Source organism: Stenella coeruleoalba (assembly GCF_951394435.1).
Source record: "Stenella coeruleoalba genome assembly, chromosome: 11".
In the NCBI taxonomy this organism is placed as follows: domain Eukaryota; kingdom Metazoa; phylum Chordata; class Mammalia; order Artiodactyla; family Delphinidae; genus Stenella; species Stenella coeruleoalba.
The window spans coordinates 86313563-86334356 of NC_137157.1; the positions used below are offsets into that span (position 1 = coordinate 86313563).

At 37.8% G+C, this 20794-nt stretch overlaps 1 long non-coding RNA gene across 3 annotated transcripts in view; it reads right to left on the bottom strand.

Annotated features, from left to right (window-relative positions):
* The window catches only part of LOC307194741, a 566811-nt gene that overhangs the window by 311908 nt on the left and 234109 nt on the right, over positions 1–20794 (bottom strand). For all 3 annotated transcript variants that reach the window (XR_013830618.1, XR_013830619.1, XR_013830620.1), the window contains exon 2: positions 9557–9905. This is a non-coding gene — a long non-coding RNA (uncharacterized lncRNA). The remainder of the gene's footprint in view (positions 1–9556; positions 9906–20794) is intronic.

Sequence of the window (20794 nt, forward strand, 5' to 3'; positions counted from 1 at the left end):
AGGATGGTAACAGGGTACAAACCTTCAGTTATAAGACAAATAAGGTCTGAGGAGCTAATGTATTACTATTGTTAATAATACTACATTATATGATTGAAGTTCACTGAGGAAGTAGAACTTAAGCATTCTCAACAACAACAAAAAGTAACTATGTGAGGCAATGGAAGTTAACTCCATGTGAGGATCATTTCACAATACATAATACAACAAAATATCACATTTTACACTTTAAGTACATTACAGTTCTGTATGTAAATTATATCTCAATAAAGCGGGAAAAATAAGTAAAACAAAAAGATATTGATAAGCTGATTTTTAAAATTATATGAAAACTTAAAGGATCTAATATGACAAAAAAAATCTTGAAAAAAATCACATTTAAGAACTCACTACCTGACTTCAAGACTTATCCTAGAGCTACAGTTATTAAGACAGTGGGATATTGATGTAAAACCAGACCAGCAGTTCTAAAGAATTTTGGTCTTAGGACTCCTATATGCTCTGGCAAATTACTGGGGATCCAAACGAGCTTTTGTTTATATGGGTCATACTTATCAATATTGACCATATTCCCAACAAATCTGGGAAATTTTCAAACTTTATTTTTAATTCATTTAAAAACATTAATTATAAACCATTTTCATGTTTAAAAACTTAGTTTTATGGAAAATAAGTATTCTCCAAAACAAAGAAAAATCAGTGAGAAAATCAGCATTGTTTTACATTTTTAAGAATCTCTTTAATAGCTGACTTAGTTGAAGACAGCTGGACTTTCACATCTGATTCTGTATTTAACTCTTTGCTATGTTGCTTGGGTTGAAGGAGATGAAATCAGGCAACACACTGACACGTACTGGAATAGTGAGGAGTATTTTCACAGACTTTTCAGATTTTTACATACATTCTTTTTTGAAGCTACATTAAAACTCAACTGGTAGCTTTTTAAGGTTAGTTGCAATGTAGAACCTGAAAACATTATCAATGAAGTTTTCATGCTCCATTGGTCTTGCACTTTGAATGGATCTTCTACCCACCCATGCTTTTGTAATATCATGCTTAGGTCATTTGGAAAATACTGATTCATCAAGTTCAGCACATTTTCCTAACAATGACACATTTTATTAGAAAATATCCAAAAAATCAGGTTTATTAATATCACCATCCATCTTACCAACAAAATCTTTAAGTATTGGGAAGTGATTGAGCTTCTGGTGTCAGATACATATTCTGCAAAATTATAATGTTATCATTGGCAACAAAGATGGTCAGTTTATCTCCTTGGAATGACAGGCTTGCTTTGTTCATTTTTGAGAAAATACCTGCCAAATATTCAAATCTGAATAATCATAGTTTTTCAGTCATTCTTTCCAGTAATGATGGTGTTTCATGGAAGAAAAAAAAAGAATTTAGTTTACTTTGGAAATCAAAGAATTGCACAAGTGTTTTTCTCCTAGACCAGAAGTCCCCAAATTATGACCAGAAGAGGCCAAATCCAGCTTTACATCTGTTGTAGTAAATAAAGACTTAGTGGAACACGGCCACACTCATCTGTCTCCATATTGTCTATGACTGCTTTCACGCTATCGTGGCAGAGTTGAATAGTTGCAGAATTTGGTGTGCAAAGTTGAAACTATTACTCTCTGGTCCTTTACAGAAAAAGTTGGTCAATCCTCGCTCTAGATAACCATCATATTACAATTACATTTGGTATGCAACTGAAGTGTTTTATGCATACCTCCCATCTCATCAAATAGAAAATTTTAAAGAGACACATACTCAGACTCCCAATCTACAGATTAGGAGTTTGGGATTGACATGTACACACTGCTATATTTAAAATAGATCACCAACAAGGACCTACTGTATAACTATAGCACAGGGAACTCTGCTCAATATTCTGTAATAACCTACATGGGAAAAGAATTTGAAAAATAATAGATACATGTACATCTATAACTGAATCATTTGCTGTACACCTGAAACTAACACAACATTGTTAATCAACTATACTCCAACATAGAATTTAAAAGAATTAATTAAAAAAATAAATAAAAGACACACAGGAGTCAGCTTGAATAAACTTATTAGCTTTTCTGGCTTCATTTTGGACTTCTTAAGTGTGTGGCAGTGAGGAATACAATGACGATGAGTACAGTTGGCACCATTGCCCACTTTCATACTAAGGTACAAGCAATTTTACTCACAATTGCTTTTACACCATCAGTGTAAATAGCAAACAGTATCTTAGTGTTATCATGTAGTATAATATTATGGAAATAGTTTTGGCTACACAGACCCTCTGAAATGTTCTCAGGGACCCCCATGGGTCTGTAGACCATACTGTGAAAAACACTTTGATGGACAATTAGATCAATGGAACAGAAAAGAAATGTAAGAAATATACACACACATATAGATTAAATTGATTTTCAATAGGCAGCAAGGCAGTCAATGGAGGGGACAAAAAGCTTTTCAACAAATAAAACTGGAATAACTAGATAAATATGTGGGAAAAACTGACCCTTGACCCTACCTCATCCCATACACAAATAATTAATTTGCTGTAGACCATAACCCTAAATACTGAAGCTGGAGCTATAAATTTCGAGGAGAAAAGGAGAAGATCTTTATGACCTTGGGCTGGGCAGATGTTTTAAAGAAAACACGAAAAAAACTAACCATAAAAGAATTATCTAATTTGTCTTTTCTATGAAAATGTGCACCCAGAGGCTTCCTTTCCCTCAGACATCACATGACACAACTGTGCAGATCAACACAAACATAATCAGGTGACCTCGGTGTGCCAGCAACTTTTACAAAATTGTCAACCAGAGGAAAACACCATTCTTCTCCACCGTCACCACCTCACCATAGGCTGGCACATCGTAACTGATTCAGATCAGAAGCTCTTACCCCCTGACATTTAAAGTCATTGAAATTGCATCATAAAACCTTAGACCAGAATCTCTACTTCCAGTTTCGGGCAGACTGTTTTCAAGAGCAGATGAACTGCTTAGCCTGCTACATGGTGATAGTGATGCATGTGCATAAGTAATCTGAGAGAGGAGATATGAGGTCACTGAAGAGGAAGCTGGAAATAAAATTACCACCAGAAGTATCTTACCATGCACTAACAGCTACAGATACAAAGCAATCACATTTAGCTCCATCTCCTTCATGGACGCCAGTGGCACTGCCAACAAAGCACAGATGCACACCACTTGAGCAGGTGCAAGGATGATTTCATGAGTTGTACAATGGCTGTTTGGAAACAGTACTGGGCTCATCCCACACTGGAACTGTACATCTGTTATGCATCCAGCCTTTCATTATGGAAAATCTTTGCATTCATTTAACCCCTTTGGTGGTGCATTCATTTAGCTGGGCTAAGTATTTCATGAATATTCATTAGTGTTCCTTATTTACATAGATACTAAGCTATTAGACATTGCAGCCAATATTCTAAACCAGAACTCAGTATTAACCATCACTCATGTTCAATCACAGTACCAAGACAATTGATGTTCATAATGACCCTAAAGTCTCACATGATTTTCGAAGACCCTTCTGTATCAAAGGAAATAAATTCATCTCCAAATTAAATCTCAACTGAAAATTTAAATGGTAATGAGATGCCATGTCTGGGCTATTAAACTGGCAAAGATTAAAAGAAATGATGACGGTATGGGGAAATGGGTCCCCTAGATACCACTTAAGGGAATGTAAACTAGTACAAACTTTTAGAGAGAACAGTTTGTCAAGATGCATTAAAACCCTTACAAATAATAAGAGCTAATACTTATATGGTGCTTATAAGTCATACACTATTCCAAGTGTTCTGCATTTGTTAACGAATTAATCCTAAAAATAACCCTAAAAAATAGCGATTATTAGCCCCAATTTAAAGATGAAAACACTAAGTCTCAGAGAGACTACTTTACCTGTCCAAGGTCACACAGCTGGTAAATAGCAGAACAGGAATTTGAACACAGGAGATCAGTCTTCAAAAATCCATGAGCTTATTTGCAAACAAAGCAACTGACAAGGGATTAATCTCCAAAATATACAAACAGCTCATGCAGCTCAATATCAAAAAAAATAAACAACCCAATCAAAAAATGGGTGGAAGACCTAAACAGACATTTCTCCAAAGAAGACATACAGATGGCCAAGAGGCACATGAAAAGCTGCTCAACATCACTAATTATTAGAGAAATGCAAATCAAAACTACAATGAGGTATCACCTCACACCAGTTAGAATGGGCATCATCAGAAAATCTACAAACAACAAATCCTGGAGAGGGTGTGGAGAAAAGGGAACCCTCTTGCACTGTTGGTGGGAATGTAAATTGATACGGCCACTATGGAGAACAGTATGGAGGTTCCTTAAAAATTTTTAAATAGCATTACCATATGACCCAGCAATCCCACTACTGGGCATATACCCTGAGAAAACCATAATTCAAAAAGATACATGCACCCCAATATTCATTGCAGCACTATTTACAACAGCCAGGTCATGGAAGCAACCTAAATGTCCATTGACAGACGAATGGATAAAGAAGATGTGGTACATATATACGATGGAATATTACTCAGCCATAAAAAGGAATGAAATTGCCTCATTTGTAGAGACATGGATGGACCTAGAGACTGTCATACTAAGTCAGAAAGAGAAAAACAAATAACATATATTAACGCAAATATGTGGAATCTAGAAAAATGGTACAGATGAACCAATTTGCAAGGCAGAAATAGAGACACAGATGTAGAGAACAAACATATGGACACCAAGGGGTGAAAGCGGGGGTGGGATGAATTGGGAGATTGGGATTGACATATATACACTAATATGTATAAAACAGATAACTAATGAGAACCTGCTGTACTGCACAGGGAACTGTACTTCACTTCTCTGTATAGTAGAAACTAACACAACATTGTAAAATGACTATACCCCTATTTAAAAAATAAAAAAGAAAGTCAAGACAGAAAAAACAAAAACAACAAAAAAATAAATCCTTTGCCCAATTTTTAATTGGGTTATTTATCTTGGTATTATCAAGTTGAAAGAGTTCTTTATAAATTCCTTGCTTTGTTAAAAAAGAAAAAAAGAGTCCATGAGCTTAATAGCTACCTTAGATTGCATTACATTGCATCTCAAAATGTGCAGACCTTCAAGCTCAAATGTCTCTTCTAGGAATTTACTCTAAATAAATGAAAAAAGATATGTATAAAAATGTGTCTACAGGGATTACAGCATTTTTAAAACTAAAAAAATCACCAATGAACTACATATTCCATTGTAAAGATTATGGCATATCCATGTGGCAAATTGCTGTAACACCAGTTTTTAAATTAATCTTAATAAAATGGAAACTTATTATGCACAGTAAGACCCTGTGCTAGCATTTCCCAGCCCCTACACTGTATGCCCTGAGAGGTTAACCCTACGGACTGTGTCACCTGGGCCCCCTACGAGGCTGGATTCCAGCTGTGTTCTGCTAACAAGATGTACTAAACAGAAGACTAGAATGGAAGGAGATAAAGAAGAGATGCAGGTGAGGTTATTTCTTTTTTCCATTTTCGCTCTGCACTTGTGGCAGTGGTTGCATCCCTTCTGGATTACAGCTGCTGGTGAGAAGTCCGTCCTCCAGGACACTAGCTTTCACTGGGCTCCAACAACATTCTTTTCTCCCCAGAGGCTCTCAGACTAGGGTGGTAATAGGTCACCAGAGTTAGTTTCCAAGTGGCTCAACCTCCCTTGTACCCACACTTACATAAATCATCCCTTCCTTGTGGTCTCTTCCATAGAACCATGTGAGTAGAATTCTGTTGCCAACAGAGACCCTAACTGCGAGGGATGGGGAGTGGGGTGGGAGATTAGCTTAGAAAACATCTGATAGAATATACAAGAAAGTGCTGCCAGTATTTACCACTGGGTGGTGAGATTATGAGTTATTTATTTGAAGCTTTATTTATAGGCATCGAAGAAAGAGAGGACTTTATTCACCTCCTGGTTCAAAAACTAACTGTATTGAAAACATTGAACAAATCACCTTATGCCATGTAGTCATTTATAAAGTAAAAATAATAATATCTACCTCTTTGAGTTTTTATGGATATTAAATAAGATAGTCTGTATAAAGGCCTAAGTATACAGTAGGTATTTATAGGATGACTTGTTTTTTAATAACTTCCTAATACATGATTATCTGTGTGGTGAAACTGTATAACGTATGATAAAGGTACGTATCAAAAAACGCTGAAAATTATCAAAGGCCATATAAATGTATATTTTCAAGTTGTATAAAGAAAAAAAAGTTGCATACATAGTAAATAGTGATCTGAAATATTTTTGTTAATTTTTTGAAATGACTATACATCTACTCATTAAATTCTCATATAGAATACAGGCAGGTGTGCAATGAAAGGAACAGAAAGCCATTTGCAAAGCCAAGAGCTAGCTCCAAAGAAAAGTAAACAGAATTTTCCAGAAACTAGTATGTTCTTGATGGATATTAGCTTTGAAGATTGTCACACTGAAGGTAAAAAGCACATTCCAAAGCATCCTGGAGACACAATCCCTCTTTTGACAATAAATAAATTTTAATTTCATTTTGCAGCTTTTCACAGCCAGACTTGCAAGCCATTCATCTTATAGCTCACGTATGACTCAGTATTCATTCCAACACTGCCTCCCACCCCAGTCAATACTGGGTGACTTAAAGATCGGCATCATTCAATCCAAAAAGGCCAACTGTTTAAATGGTAACCTTTTTCACTGCTCTCTCCGCAAAATGAGCCACTGGATAAAATAATCAAAACTTTCACAATAAAAACAAATAAAATAATGAGAATTCCTCCAAGCTGAAGGTTTGAAAGGAGCCAACACCACTGAAATGTCTGAAGCCAGGCAGGGGCTAAGGAGTTCACAAGCTCATTCATTATGGGAAACTGAAGGAAATGTGGTCAGATCTGCTGTCAGCTTAAAGAATATCGCTGCAGCTTTGCAAAAATGACGTATGTTCCCATTCAAACATACCAAAAGCTATTGAACTTTATTTCCTTTTTAAACATGTACTTTGCTATCCTCAGTTGCTGATGGGTGAGGAAATGCTTTAACCCACAGGGCATTTTTGGTTCACTGACAAATGTATTCACAAGCAGCAGACTGTTCCCACAAATGTGTTTTTTACATGTAAGATTTCAAGTAGATTTCAGCCTTTCAAAGGTCTTGTCTCTCTTCATCCATTCTCCTCTTAAGAATCCAGCCATCTTCCCACCCTACCACCTCCCTCCTCATCATGTGTCGATTTTGTGTTACTCTCCTAACATCTTCTATAATTATTATCTTGATCATTGAAATCGAGTCACATCATTGGTCTCCTTGAATCTTTCCATGTGTGTGCCTTGATGTGTGCAGCCCTTTTCAGTCTAACATGGTGCCACTGATTTGTTATACTGGCTTGACTTTCCTCTGAAACACCAACCAAACTCAGCCCCATAGCAGGACACCCCGCTTCAGTACCCAAGGCCTTCACACGTCACTTAATTCACTGTTGTGGGAACTTCTCATCCAAAAAATAAAAGTCGTAAGTTGCCTCTGAGCTGATTCTGAATAAAGCTATGAGGGAAAAATAAAAATCAGCTCTACCCTTGTATCTGGCAACTGGTAAAGATTAAATACTTCAAAATTTGCAGGGAGAGATGGGGAGACTGATTTGCATTCTTATTTCCTGCATTTTTTCCTTGCTTAATATCAGCGGAAATAAGGTAAGTTAATGTGGAAAATCCCATGCATACTGAAACATACAGAACAAACTTCTGTGTACATTTAAAGACACATACACAATGTTTGTGTGCATTATAACATTTTCATTACAAACTACCAGAGAAGATAACATAGTTCAGCATGTAGCAGTTCAATGGCTTATAAGTAACTAAATGTCAGTTGGATTGAACCATTCTTCTCTAATTTTCTCTTAATGTGCTTTGCACACTATCAGAATAAAGAAGTTATAGGACAGGATATGAATATAATTTGCTAAATTCTAATTACTGCTGTCATGACTAATCGCCTTTCCTCCAGTTGTGTAAGCTGATTCAGAGCTAGTTTCTGTTACTTCTAAATTGCATTTAGTAACATGGCACGTAACTCCAACTAGACGCCAGACACATAACTCTAGCCCTAGGAAAAAAATGTAAGACGTGGTTACTTGTGCTCGAGGAGAATTTTTCTAAAAGTTGTAAGCTATACTATATAAATTTAGCTTTCTTCAGTTTCTGATGGAAAAGTAAAAACTTAAACTCCAAGGCACACTGATAGAAGGATACTTTTTCACCATCATTGCTCCCTCCCTGTAATACTAGGTTGCATTAAACCAAAAAGAAATATTGACTATCTAGTGTAAATTCACTTCTTCCCTTGTGTGATATTTGCTTAGATCACGCTCACATCCTGCCGCCATTACCTCTCCCTCTCAGCTATTTAACCAGGTTTTAAATGACTTGGGAGAGTGTAATATCACAGATAGAAAGTGCTCACCTATTTACTCAGTGAATGAATGAATGACGCGAGTGCAAATTATTAAATACAGGAAAATTAGGGCGGATGCAATTTAATACTTCACACAAGCAATCCAAGCAACTCAATTCCCATATAAACACTGCTATGTTTTCACACTCAATTCTCAGTTATTAAAACACAGCTTTCTCTCTCTCTTTCTCTCTCTCTTGATCCCTCTCTTTTTAATCACAATGGTTTAAAAACTCTCCTAGAGAAAGTTACTCTATTTTCTGTTTTTTATCTGGTATGTCTAAATTTGTTGCTACCACTTTTGCAGTACCATTATCCTAAGGGCTAAGTTGAAAACAGAAGAAAAAAAAAAGGACACAAGGTTTTAGCTGCCTTTACTCTCTCTGCTTCCAAATGATCCTATATATTCTTTATTCCCTGGAAGCTCCAACCCACACAGGCTTTAGACTCATAGAGCTGCTGAGAAAGTGAATACATGACGCGGTCAAAAATTCTCGTTCATTGAGAAAAGCTTTCTATTGTGCTATGTATTACTACGGTTCTGTTTTTAACTTCGGATTGCATTAAAAATCATCTAAAAACACTATATATATATGTATTTTTTTTGTCTTTTCTATCACTGGCAAGTATCATATAGAGAGCTGGTTGTTACATGAAGATAGAACTATAAAATGTGGGAACAAGCTTCAAAAAGCTGGCGGTGAATCTGTGTACATATTCAAGCACTAAAAGCGATATCCTCCTGCTCTTGCGTCTAGGCCATCTCACTTCCCTTCAGATTCTGATGTTGTCTCACACTGGCTAAGGCCACCCTGTCTCAGGGTGACCCCAGGCCAGCAGCCTAGGCCAGCCACACTCCAAGCATATGGCCAAATGCTTTCAGTTATTATGCCTTTGATTCCTATGGGGATGCAGGTGTGTCCTTTTTTTCCATAAGGATGATAAATTCCAAAAATTCAATTCTGAGAGTAAAGGAAAATAGTGGCTGACTTTGCTACAATATTCTTTAGGCTTACCTGGTACAGAAAACAGAACTCTCCAGACGCCTCCAGTCTAGCCTGGCAGAATCCTACAACGCTGCCCAACGACCAAGTTGATAAAATCGATAGTTATTTGCCTTGTGCCTTCTTTGGGAACAAATTTTCCGCAGGAACTCATACAAAAATGGTAAGCTATGGGGCTTCCCTGGTGGCGCAGTGGTTGGGAGTCCGCCTGCCGATGCAGGGGACGTGGGTTCGTGCCCCGGTCCGGGAAGATCCCACATGCCGCGGAGCGGCTGGGCCCGTGAGCCATGGCCGCTGAGCCTGCGCGTCCGGAGCCTGTGCTCCGCAGCAGGAGAGGCCACAGCGGCAGGAGGCCCGCGTACTGCAAAAAAAAAAAAAAAAAAGGTAAGCTATGGAATGTTCCCCAGGTCCATCATGATCATAACGCTGTATTAATATTATTTCCTGAAACAATCTCAGTGATCATAACCAACAATAATACAGAGATCATATGTTATGACTTGTACTTAAGTTAGTATTACCCTATCAGTTTCTAATCCTGTCACTACCAGATAATAGTACTGTTCAAGATAATGGAAAATAGACCATTGATGAATAGTGTATTAACAAAGTAATCTTCTAATCCCATACCTTGTTCTTAAAGTGTTATCACTAGCATGAGGAAGCTAAAACACAAAGCTTAGAGAAAAAATTTTTTTGTATTTTTTAGTACAAATATATCTTTATTCACTTCTTATGGAAACTGCCACTTATCTCTTAATACTGACAAATTCGAACATTACTCTAGGGCCATTTGACAACTTCTAGAACTTTAAAAGCTTTTGGAAAAGTCACCATTCCAAACATCAGAGCATAACAACTGGACAAACTTTTCTCAGATTGCCTAAGTAATATTTATTGATATCACAGGGAACTATATTCAATATCTTGTAATAACCTAAAATGGGAAAAGTATATATTTATACACACATATATATGTATATCTGAATCACTTTGCTGTACACTTGAATCTAACACAACATTGTAAATTAACTATACTTCAATTAAAAAAAATTTATTGGGGCTTCCCTGGTGGCGCAGCGGTTGAGAATCTGCCTGCCAATGCAGGGGACACGGGTTCGAGCCCTGGTCTGGGAGGATCCCATATGCCGTGGAGCAACTAGGCCCGTGAGCCACAACTACTGAGCCTGCGCATCTGGAGCCTGTGCTCCGCAACGAGAGAGGCCACAACAGTGAGCGGCCCGCGCACCGCGATGAAGAGTGGCCCCCACTTGCCACAACTAGAGAAAGCCCTCGCACAGAAACGAAGACCCAACACAGCAAAAATAAATAAATTAATAACTCCTACCCCCAACATCTTCTTTAAAAAAAAAAAAAAATTATTGAAGAGTTCCTATGTGCTAGCTACTGTTCTAAGCATTTCACATGTATTAGTTTATTTCTTCCTCACAGCAAACAAATGACGTTTTAAACATGAGTAAAATAAGGCAAAGAGAGTTTCAGTAAGTCAGATCTCAGGCAGTAAAAGGTAGAGGGAAAATTCAAATCCAGGTAGTCTGGCTCCAGAAGCCCTACTCATAACCATTGTGATCTACCTCACAAAATTAACCAAAACAAAGTTTTGTTCGCCAATTGTATATGCTAGGTAAGAGAATATTTATGTCATCAATAAAGTTACAATTTAGTTGGGGGAAAAAATACAAGTCATGAGTGATTCAGAATGAGGCTCAGCATAATTAAAATGTCCTTGAAAAGAAAACTGTCCATTTGATCGCTGTTGTTTACTGTTAGATAAGGTTATATATGCTGTATACCATTTTGTGATGTTTTATAAAGTACCTGAAAAAGCTTATAAGAACATTTATGTAAATAATTACATAATAAAACTGAGAGAAAATACCAAAGTAGAAGCTTAAGAAAGACACAAGTAACACAAACCATATGACACTTTGCATGTTTTTTAAGTTTATGACAAATGAAATTCCTGGTAGTCAAAACAAGAAAAATGACCACTTACATGACTCCCACTGTCCATAAAGAGAAAACATACCACCTTCAAAAAAAGGTCAAGATTTCCACAGGCTCCTACAACTCAAGTAATTTTATGCAATTTGGGATGTTTTTTATTCTGCTTCAGAAAATTACAGAATCCTTAATGAAAGAAATAGAGTTTGGTAGGATGAAGAAGGCAAAAGAAGTATGGGCAAGGCTGTTCTAGGCAGAGTGAAAGAAGAACAAGAGTATGAAAGCATGAAATACTTTTCTGTGTTTGAGAAATGGTGAATAGACTGACATGTCTGCAGTAGCATCTCCTAAGGTGTCTTCCACGGAATGCTCACCAATGACAAAAAAAAAAAAAAAAACATTGGTTTCCACTGTAAAACTAAGTTGAAGAAATGCTGGGTTAAAAAGCTAATAACTGGAGGTTGCATTTTGAGGCTATGATGAAATAGCTGTACCAGACTAACCTACTTCAAAAGTAAAAGCAGGGCTTCCCTGGTGGTGCAGTGGTTAGGAATCCACCTGCCAGTGCAGGAGACACGAGTTCGAGCCCTGGTTAGGAATCCGCCTTCCAGTGCAGGAGACACGGGTTCAAGCTCTGGTCTGGGAAGATCCCACATGCCGCGGAGCAACTAAGCCTGTGCACCACAACTACTGAGCCTGTGCTCTAGATCCCAAGAGCTACAACTACTGAAGCCCATGCACCTAGAGCCCGTGCTCCTCAACAAGAGAAGCCACCCCAATGAGAAGCACGTGCACCGCAATGAAGAGTAGCCCCTGCTCGCCGCAAAGAGAGAAAGCCCGTGCACAGCAATGAAGGCCCAAGCAGCCAAAAATAAATTAATTAATTAAAAAATAAAAAAGTGAAAGCAAAACAAAAACCAAACATAATGCATATAAAGCTCCTTGAAGGTACTGGAAAGCAACCTAAGCAACCAGTACCTAAGGGGCAAACCTCCTAAGTGGTAAATAAGTATACAGAGGTGAGTCCTGCCTAAGCCTACTGCTTTGTCCTTCTGGGGCATTTGCCAACTCACAGTTCAAAGCATAGAATGCAAACAAAAAGCAGTGGCTTAGAACTTGTCTTTGTCGCTAGAGGTCTCAACAGAAATCGTGGAATATTTATCAGGACCTTTCTTTACAGACAGACCCTATAACTCAGATTTACTCAGATTCTCTTAATAAGACACACTAACTTAATTTTTTTTCAAATGGCCTAAATTTCTACTTGCCTTTTTATTTTTTTTATGGTGTGTTAGTTTCTGCCTTATAACAAAGTTACTACCTGCCTTTTTAATATCTCAGCAGCTTATTTCTGATTGTTTGTTCAGCAACTTACCCAGTACACTGAAGAGTCAGCAAATCACTTGAGGTGGAAATTGCACCAAGAATTTGGGAGTCACTACTGCATGGTGCCCTATTCTTCAGGATCTTGGACTCTCGAGTCCTGGCTCTCGTGGTATCCCTGAACTATTGTTTTTGTTTCTCCAGTCTAGTGACAAAGACACAAGTTCTAAGCCACTGCTTTATGTTTGCATTCTATGCTTTGAACTGTGAATTGGCAAATACCCCAGAAGGACAAAGCAGCAGGCTTAGGTAGGGCTCACCTCTATTTACTTATTTTCACTTAGGAGGTTTGCCCCTTAGGTACTGGTTGCTTAGGTTGCTTTCCAGTACCTTCAAGGAGCTTTATATGCATTATGTTTGCTTTCACTTTTTTATTTTTTAATTTAATTAATTAATTAATTTTTGGCTGCTGGGGTCTTTGTTTCTGTGCACGGGCTTTCTCTCTTTGCGGCGAGCAGGGGCTACTCTTCATGGCGGTGCACATGCTTCTCATTGGGGTGGCTTCTCTTGTTGAGGAGCATGGGTTCTAGGTGCATGGGCTTCACTAGTTGTGGCTCTTGGGATCTAGAGCACAGGCTCAGTAGTTGTGGCACACAGGCTTAGTTGCTCCATGGCATGTAGGATCTTCCTGGACCACAGCTCGAACCTAAGTCCCCTGCACTGGCAGGTGGATTCCTAACCACTGCACCACCAGGAAAGCCCTGCTTTTACTTTTGAAGTAGGTTAGTCTGGTACAGCTATTTCATCATAGCCCAAAAAAGCAACCTCCAGTTACTAGATAAGGACAAAACTGAAATTGGGACTCAACTGAATCAAGGTGATCTTCTTTTATTTCTATTGCCTTATAGATGAAAATTAAATTCTCTCCAGTAGAAGATAACAAAATCCAGAGCTTCTAAAATTTTTCATTCGAATGTCTGGCATTCATTCAAATATTAACAAGAAGCCAAAAAGAGGACCATGTGAATAAAAATTGGCAGATTAGACATAGCAGAAAATAAGAATAGTGAAGACAGTGAGTTAAAAAAATATTAAGATTAAAGTACATAGAGAAAAGATAATGAAAAGTACAGATGAGAGCATAATGAACATATAAAACAAAGTGAAGGGCTTCCCTGGTGGTGCAGTGGTTGAGAGTCTGCCTGCCGATGCAGGGGACACGGGTTCGTGCCCCGGTCCAGGAAGATCCCACATGCCGCGGAGTGGCTGGGCCTGTGAGCCATGGCCGCTGGGCCTGTGTGTCCAGAGCCTGTGCTCCGCAACGGGAGAGGCCACAGCAGTGAGAGGCCTGCATACTGCAAAAAAAAAAAACAAAAAAAAAGTGAAAAGACCTAAAATGGGTATAACTGGAGTCTCAGAAGGAGAAGGTTAGAATAGGTCAAAGCAATATTTAAAGAGGTCTCAGTGACAATTTTCAAAAACTGATGAAAATCATCAGTCTATAAATTAAAGAAGTATTATGAACTCCAAGCAGTTCAAATACAAAGAAAAGCACATCTAGGCACACCCAACAAAGAAAATTCTTTAAAACAGCCAAAGGAAGAGGCACATTTCTTTTAAGGACACAGCACCAAGACTGATGAATGCATTTTCAGTAAAAACGATCAGAAGGCAATGAATGATGTTTGCAAAGTGCTAAAATAAAACTACCACCAAGCTATTATCCTACATTCAGGAAAAAAATTTTTTTAATTAAACTACATGACATTTATAGAAAAAAATAAAGTAGTAGTAAATGGAATGAAGTGGTGGTAAATAGAATAAAGTGTGCTATAATTCCAGGACCGTTTTAGAAGAAATGTACTAACTCAAAGCCTCTAAAAATTAAAGGTACATATGATAAACTAGAGTTTGAAAATAAACAATATAATTTTAATAACCTATGGGTCAATGAAGCAGTATAAAAAAGAAAATATTTTTAAGTAAACGATAATAAAAATAACACGTATCAAAATTTGTGGCATGCAGCTAAAGCAGTCCCCAGAAAACAGCCTTGTAAGACTGTTTAAGAAGAAAAGAAAAGCACAAATTCTCAATAGGAGGAAAGAAAAAGGAGACATCACTACAGATCTGACATATTATAACAATAAATGATAAGGGAACATTATGAATTATGAAATAAATTTGACAATTTAGATGAAATGGGCTAATTTCTTGAAAGAATTCACCAAAACTGATATCAAAGTAGAAATTTTGAATATTCCTAAATATATTAAATAAACTGAATCTATAATTTACATAGTCCCACAAAGAAAACTCCAGGTTCACATGAATGCACCGAGAAATTCTTCCAAACATTTAACCAAGATAACACAAAGCTTACACAAATTTTCCCAGAGAACAGAAACTTATTTTTTGAAGGCAGCATAACCTTGACACCAAAACATAATGGCATAACATTTAAGAAAGGAAAATTACAAACCAGTCTCCCTCATAAACATTGATGGAAAAATCCTAAGGAATAACATTCAAAATTCAGAAACAGCCTCCAGCTCCACCCCTTTGCTGGCCACTCACAGGCAACTCTCCAGCCCGTGATGCTTCCGAGGTCTTCGCGTCACTCCCAGCAGCTGGGCCTGGATAGATGGTACGTGGCCACAGCTGGCCTCCCAGGGACTTTTATCCAGGAGTGCAATGCACTGAGTGAAAAGACATTTCTCTTGTCCTGCGTTAGGTAGACTACCTGCTCTATTTCACATAAGATGAACATCTAGGCACGCCTTGTTCTGCTCTCGCCAAGGGGTTGGGCCTGACTTCTGTGATGGGAGCACTGAGTCCAAACTACTGGATTGACAGAGAACCTCAGACCCCAGTGAACATTAATTGGTGTGAGTTCTCCCAGAGGTTCTCATCTCAGCACTAAGAAATGACTCCACACAACTGCCTGCAAACTTTAGTGCTGGACGCCTCAGGCCAAGCAACCAGCAAGACAGGAACAAAGCCCCACACATCAAAAAAAAAAAAAAAAAAAAAAATTAAGTGAGAAAAAAATATGGTACAGACAAAGAAGCAAGGTAAAAACCAAATAAACGAAGAGGAAATACACAACCTACCTGAAAAACAATTCAGAGTAATAACAGTAAAGATGATCCAAAATCTTGGAAATAGAATGGAGGCATGGATCGAGAAAATACAAGAAATGTTTAACAAGGACCTAGAAGAACTGAAGAACAAACAAACAATGATGAACAACAGAATAACTAAAATGAAAAATACGCTAGAAGGAATCAACAGCAGAATAACTGAAGAAGAAGAATGAATAAGTGATATGGCAGACAGACAGTGGAAATAACTGCCGAGGAGCAGAATAAAGAAAAAAGAATGAAAAGAAAAGAGGACAGTATCAGAGACCTCTGGGATAACACTAAACACACCAACATTTGAATTACAGTGGTCTCAGAAGAAGAAGAGAAAGAGAAAGGGTCTGAGAAGATATTTGAAGAGATTATAGTCAAAAACTTCCCTAACATGGGAAAGGAAATTGCCACCCAAGTCCAGGAAGCACAGAGAGTCCTATATAGGATAAACCCTAGGAGAAACATGCCAAGACACATATTAATTAAATTAACAAAAATTAAATTCAAAGAAAAAAATGTTCAAAGCAGCAAGGGAAAAGTAACAAACATACAAGGGAATCCCCATAAGGTTATCAGCTGCTTTTTCAGCAGAAACTCTGCTAGCCAGAAGGGACTGGCAGGACATATTTAAAGTGATGAAAGGGAAAAACCTACAACCAAGATTACTCTACCCAGCAAGGATCTCATTCAGATTTGATGGAGAAATCAAAAGCTTTATAAACAAGCAAAAACTAAGAGAATTCAGCACCACCAAACCAGCTTTAAAACAAACGTTAAATAAAGGAAATTCTCTAGGCAGGAAACACAAGAGAAGAAAAAGACCTACAAAAACAAACCCCAAAATATTAAGAAAATGGTAACAAGAACATACATATCAATAACTACCTTAAATGTAAATGGATTAAATGCTCCAACCAAAAGACAAAGACTGGCTAAATGGATACAAAAACAAGACCTGTATATATGCTGTCTACAAGAGACCCACTTCAGACCTAGAGATACATACAGACTGAAAGTGAGGGGATGGAAAAAGATATTCCATGCAAATGAAAATCAAAAGAAAGCTGCAGTAGGAATACTCATACCAGAAAAAAGACTTTAAAATAAAGACTTACAAGAGACAAGGAAGGTCACACTACAATGATCAAGTGATCAATCCAAGAAGAAGATATAACAATTGTAAATATTTATGCACCAAACATAGGAGCATCTCAATACATAAGGCAAATGCTAACAGCCATAAATGAGGAAATTGACAGTAACACAATAATAGTGGGAGGGGGGGGACTTCCCTGGCAGTAGAGTGGTTAAGAATCCGCCCGCCAATGCAGGGGACACAGGTTCAAGCTCTGGTCTGGGAAGATCCCACATGCCACGAAACAACTAAGCCCATGTGCCACAACTACTGAGCCTGCATGCCTAGAGCCCATGCTCCGCAACAAGAGAAGCCACTGCAATGAGAAGCCCACACACTGCTAGAAAGAGTAGCCACAACTAGAGAAACCTACACAGCAACGAAGACCCAACACAGCCAAAAATAAATTTTAAAAATAATAATAGTGGGGAACTTTTAACACCCCACTTACACCAATGGACAGATCATCCAGACAGAAAAAATAAGGAAACACAATCTTTAAGTGACACAATAGACCACATAGACTTAGTTGACATTTATAGGACATTCCACCCATAAGTGGCAGAATACACTTTCTTCTCATGTGCACATGGAACATTCTCCAGGATAGATCACATCTTGGGTCACAAGCCAAGACTTGGTAAATTTAAGAAAACTGAAATCAAATCAAGCAACTCCTCCGACCAAAACGCTATGAGATTAGAAATCAATTACAGGAAGAAAACTGTAAAAAACAAAAACACATGGAGGCTAAACAATACGCTACTAAATAACCAAGAGATCACTGAAGAAAACAAAGAGGAAATCAAAAAATACATAGAAAAAAATGACAATGAAAACACGATGACCAAAAACCTATGGGATGCAGCAAAAGCAGGTTTAAGAAGGAAGTTTATAGCAATTCAATCGCACCTCAAGAAACAAGAAAAATCTCAAATAAACAATCTAAACTTACACCTAAAGCAACTAGAGATAGAAGAACAACAACAACAACAAAAAAAAAACCCCAAGTTAGTAGAAGGAAAGAAATCAAAAAGATCAGAGCAGAAATAAATGAAATAGAAATGAAGAAAAAAATAGCAAAGATCAATAAAACTAAACTGGTTCTCTGAGAAGATAAAAATTGATAAACCTTTAGTCAGACTCATCAAGAAAAAAAGGGAGAGGATTCCATACAGTAAATTAGAAATGAAGGGACTTCCTTGTGGCACAGTGGTTAAGACTCCATGCTCCCAATGCCAGGAGCATGGGTTTGATCCCTGGTCAGGGAACTAGATCCCACATGCATGCTGCATCTAAGAGTTCGCATGACACAACTAAGGAGCCCATCTGCCACAACTAAGGAGACAGTAAGCAGCAACTAAGGAGCCCACCTACCACAACTAACACCCCACACAACCAAATAAATAAATATTTTTAAAAATAAAAGAACTGAAAGAGGAGAAATTACAACTGACACTGCAGAAATACAAAGGATAAGAGACTACTACAAGCAACTATATGCCAATAAAATGGACAACCTGGAAGAAATGGACAAATTCATAGAAAGATACAACCTTCCAAGACTAAACCAGGAAGAAATAGAAAATATAAACAGACCTATCACAAGTAATGAAGTTGAAACTGTAATTAAAAATCTTCCAACAAATGGAAGTCCAGGACCAGACGGCTTCACAGGCGAATTCTATCAAACAGTTAGAGAACAGCTTACACCTATTCTTCTCAAACTCTTCAAAGAAATCGCAGAGGGAGAAACACTCCCAAACTCGTTCTACAAAGCCACCATCACCCTGATACCAAAACCAGACAACAATTTCACAAAAAAAGAAAATTACAGGCCTATATCTCTGATGAACATGGACACAAAAATCCTCAACAAAATACTAGCAAACAGAATCCAACAACACATTAAAAGGATCATACAGCATGATCAAGCGGGATTTATCCCAGGGATGCAAAGATTCACCAATATATGCAAAATCCATGTGATGCACCATATTGACAAATTAAAGAATAAATACCTTATGATCATCTCAATAGATGCAGAAGAAGCTTTTGACAAACTTCAACACTCATTTATGATAAAAACTCTCCAGGAAGTGGGCACGGAGGGAACCTACCTCAACATAATAAAGGCCATATACGACAAACCCACAGCAAACATCATTCTCAATGGTGCAAAACCAAAAGCATTTCCTCTAAGATCAGGAACAAGACAAGAATGTCCACTCTCGCCACTATTAGTCAACATAGTTTTGGAAGTCCTAGTCACAGCAGTCAGAGAGAAAAAGAAATAAAAGGAATACAAATTGCAAAAGAAGAAGTAAAACTGTCACTGTTTGCAGATGACATGATACTATACACGGAAAATCCTAAAGATGCCACCAGAAAACTACTAGAGCTAATCAGTGAATCTGGTAAAGTAGGATACAAAATTAATGCGCAGAAATCTCTTGCATTCATATACACTAACAACAAAAGAAAGAGAAATTAAGGAAAAGTCCCATTTACCATAGCAACAAAATGAATAAAATACCTAGGAATAAACCTACCTAAGGAGGCAAAAAACCTGTACTCAGAAAACTATAAAACTGAGGAAAAGGGCTTCCCTGGTGGTGCACTGGTTGGGGGTCCACCTGCCGATGCGGGGGACACGGGTTCGTGCCCCAATCCGGGAGGATCCCGCATGCCGCGGAGCGGCTGCACCCATGAGCCGTGGCCGCTGAGCCTGCGCGTCCGGAGCCTGTGCTCCGCAACGGGAGAGGCCACAACAGTGAGAGGCCCACGTACCGCAAAAAAATAAAAAAATAAAAAAAACTGAGGAAAAACATCAAAGATGACACAAACAGATGGAGAGATATACCATGTTCTTGCATTGGAAGAATCAATACTGTGAAAACGATTATACTACCCAAAGCAATCTATAGATTCAACGTAATCCCTATCAAATTACCAATGGCATTCTTCACAGATTTAGAACAAAAAAGTTTACAATTTGTATGGAAACACAAAAGACCCAGAATAGCCAAAGCAATATTAAGAAAAAAAAGTGGAGCTAGAAGAATCAGACTCCCTGACTTCAGACTATACTATGAAGCTACAGTAATCAAGACACTATGGTACTGGCACAAAAACAGAAATATAGATCAATGGAATAGGATAGAAAGCCCAGAGATAAACCCATGCACCTATGGTCACCTAATCTATGAGAAAGGAAGCAAGAATATACAATGGAGAAAAGACAGCCTCTTCAATAAGTGGTGCTGGAAAAACTGGAAAGCTACATGTAGAAGAATGAAATTAGAACACTCCCTAACACCATACACAAAAATAAACTCAAAATGGATTAAGGACCTAAATGTAAGACCAGACACTATAAAACTCTTAGAGGAAAACATAGGAAGAACACTCTTTGACATAAATCACAGCAAGATCTTTTCTGACCCATCTCCTACGGTAATAAAATAAAAACATAAATAAAGAAATGGAATCTAACTTAAAAGCTTCTGCACAGCAAAGGAAACCATAAACAAGACAAAAAGACAACCCTCAGAATGGGATAAAATATTTGCAAACGAAGCAACTGACAAAGGATTAATCTCCAAAACATACAAACAGCTCATGGAGCTCAATATCAAAAAAAAAAAAAACCCAATCCAAAAATGGGAGGAAGACCTAAATAGGCATTTC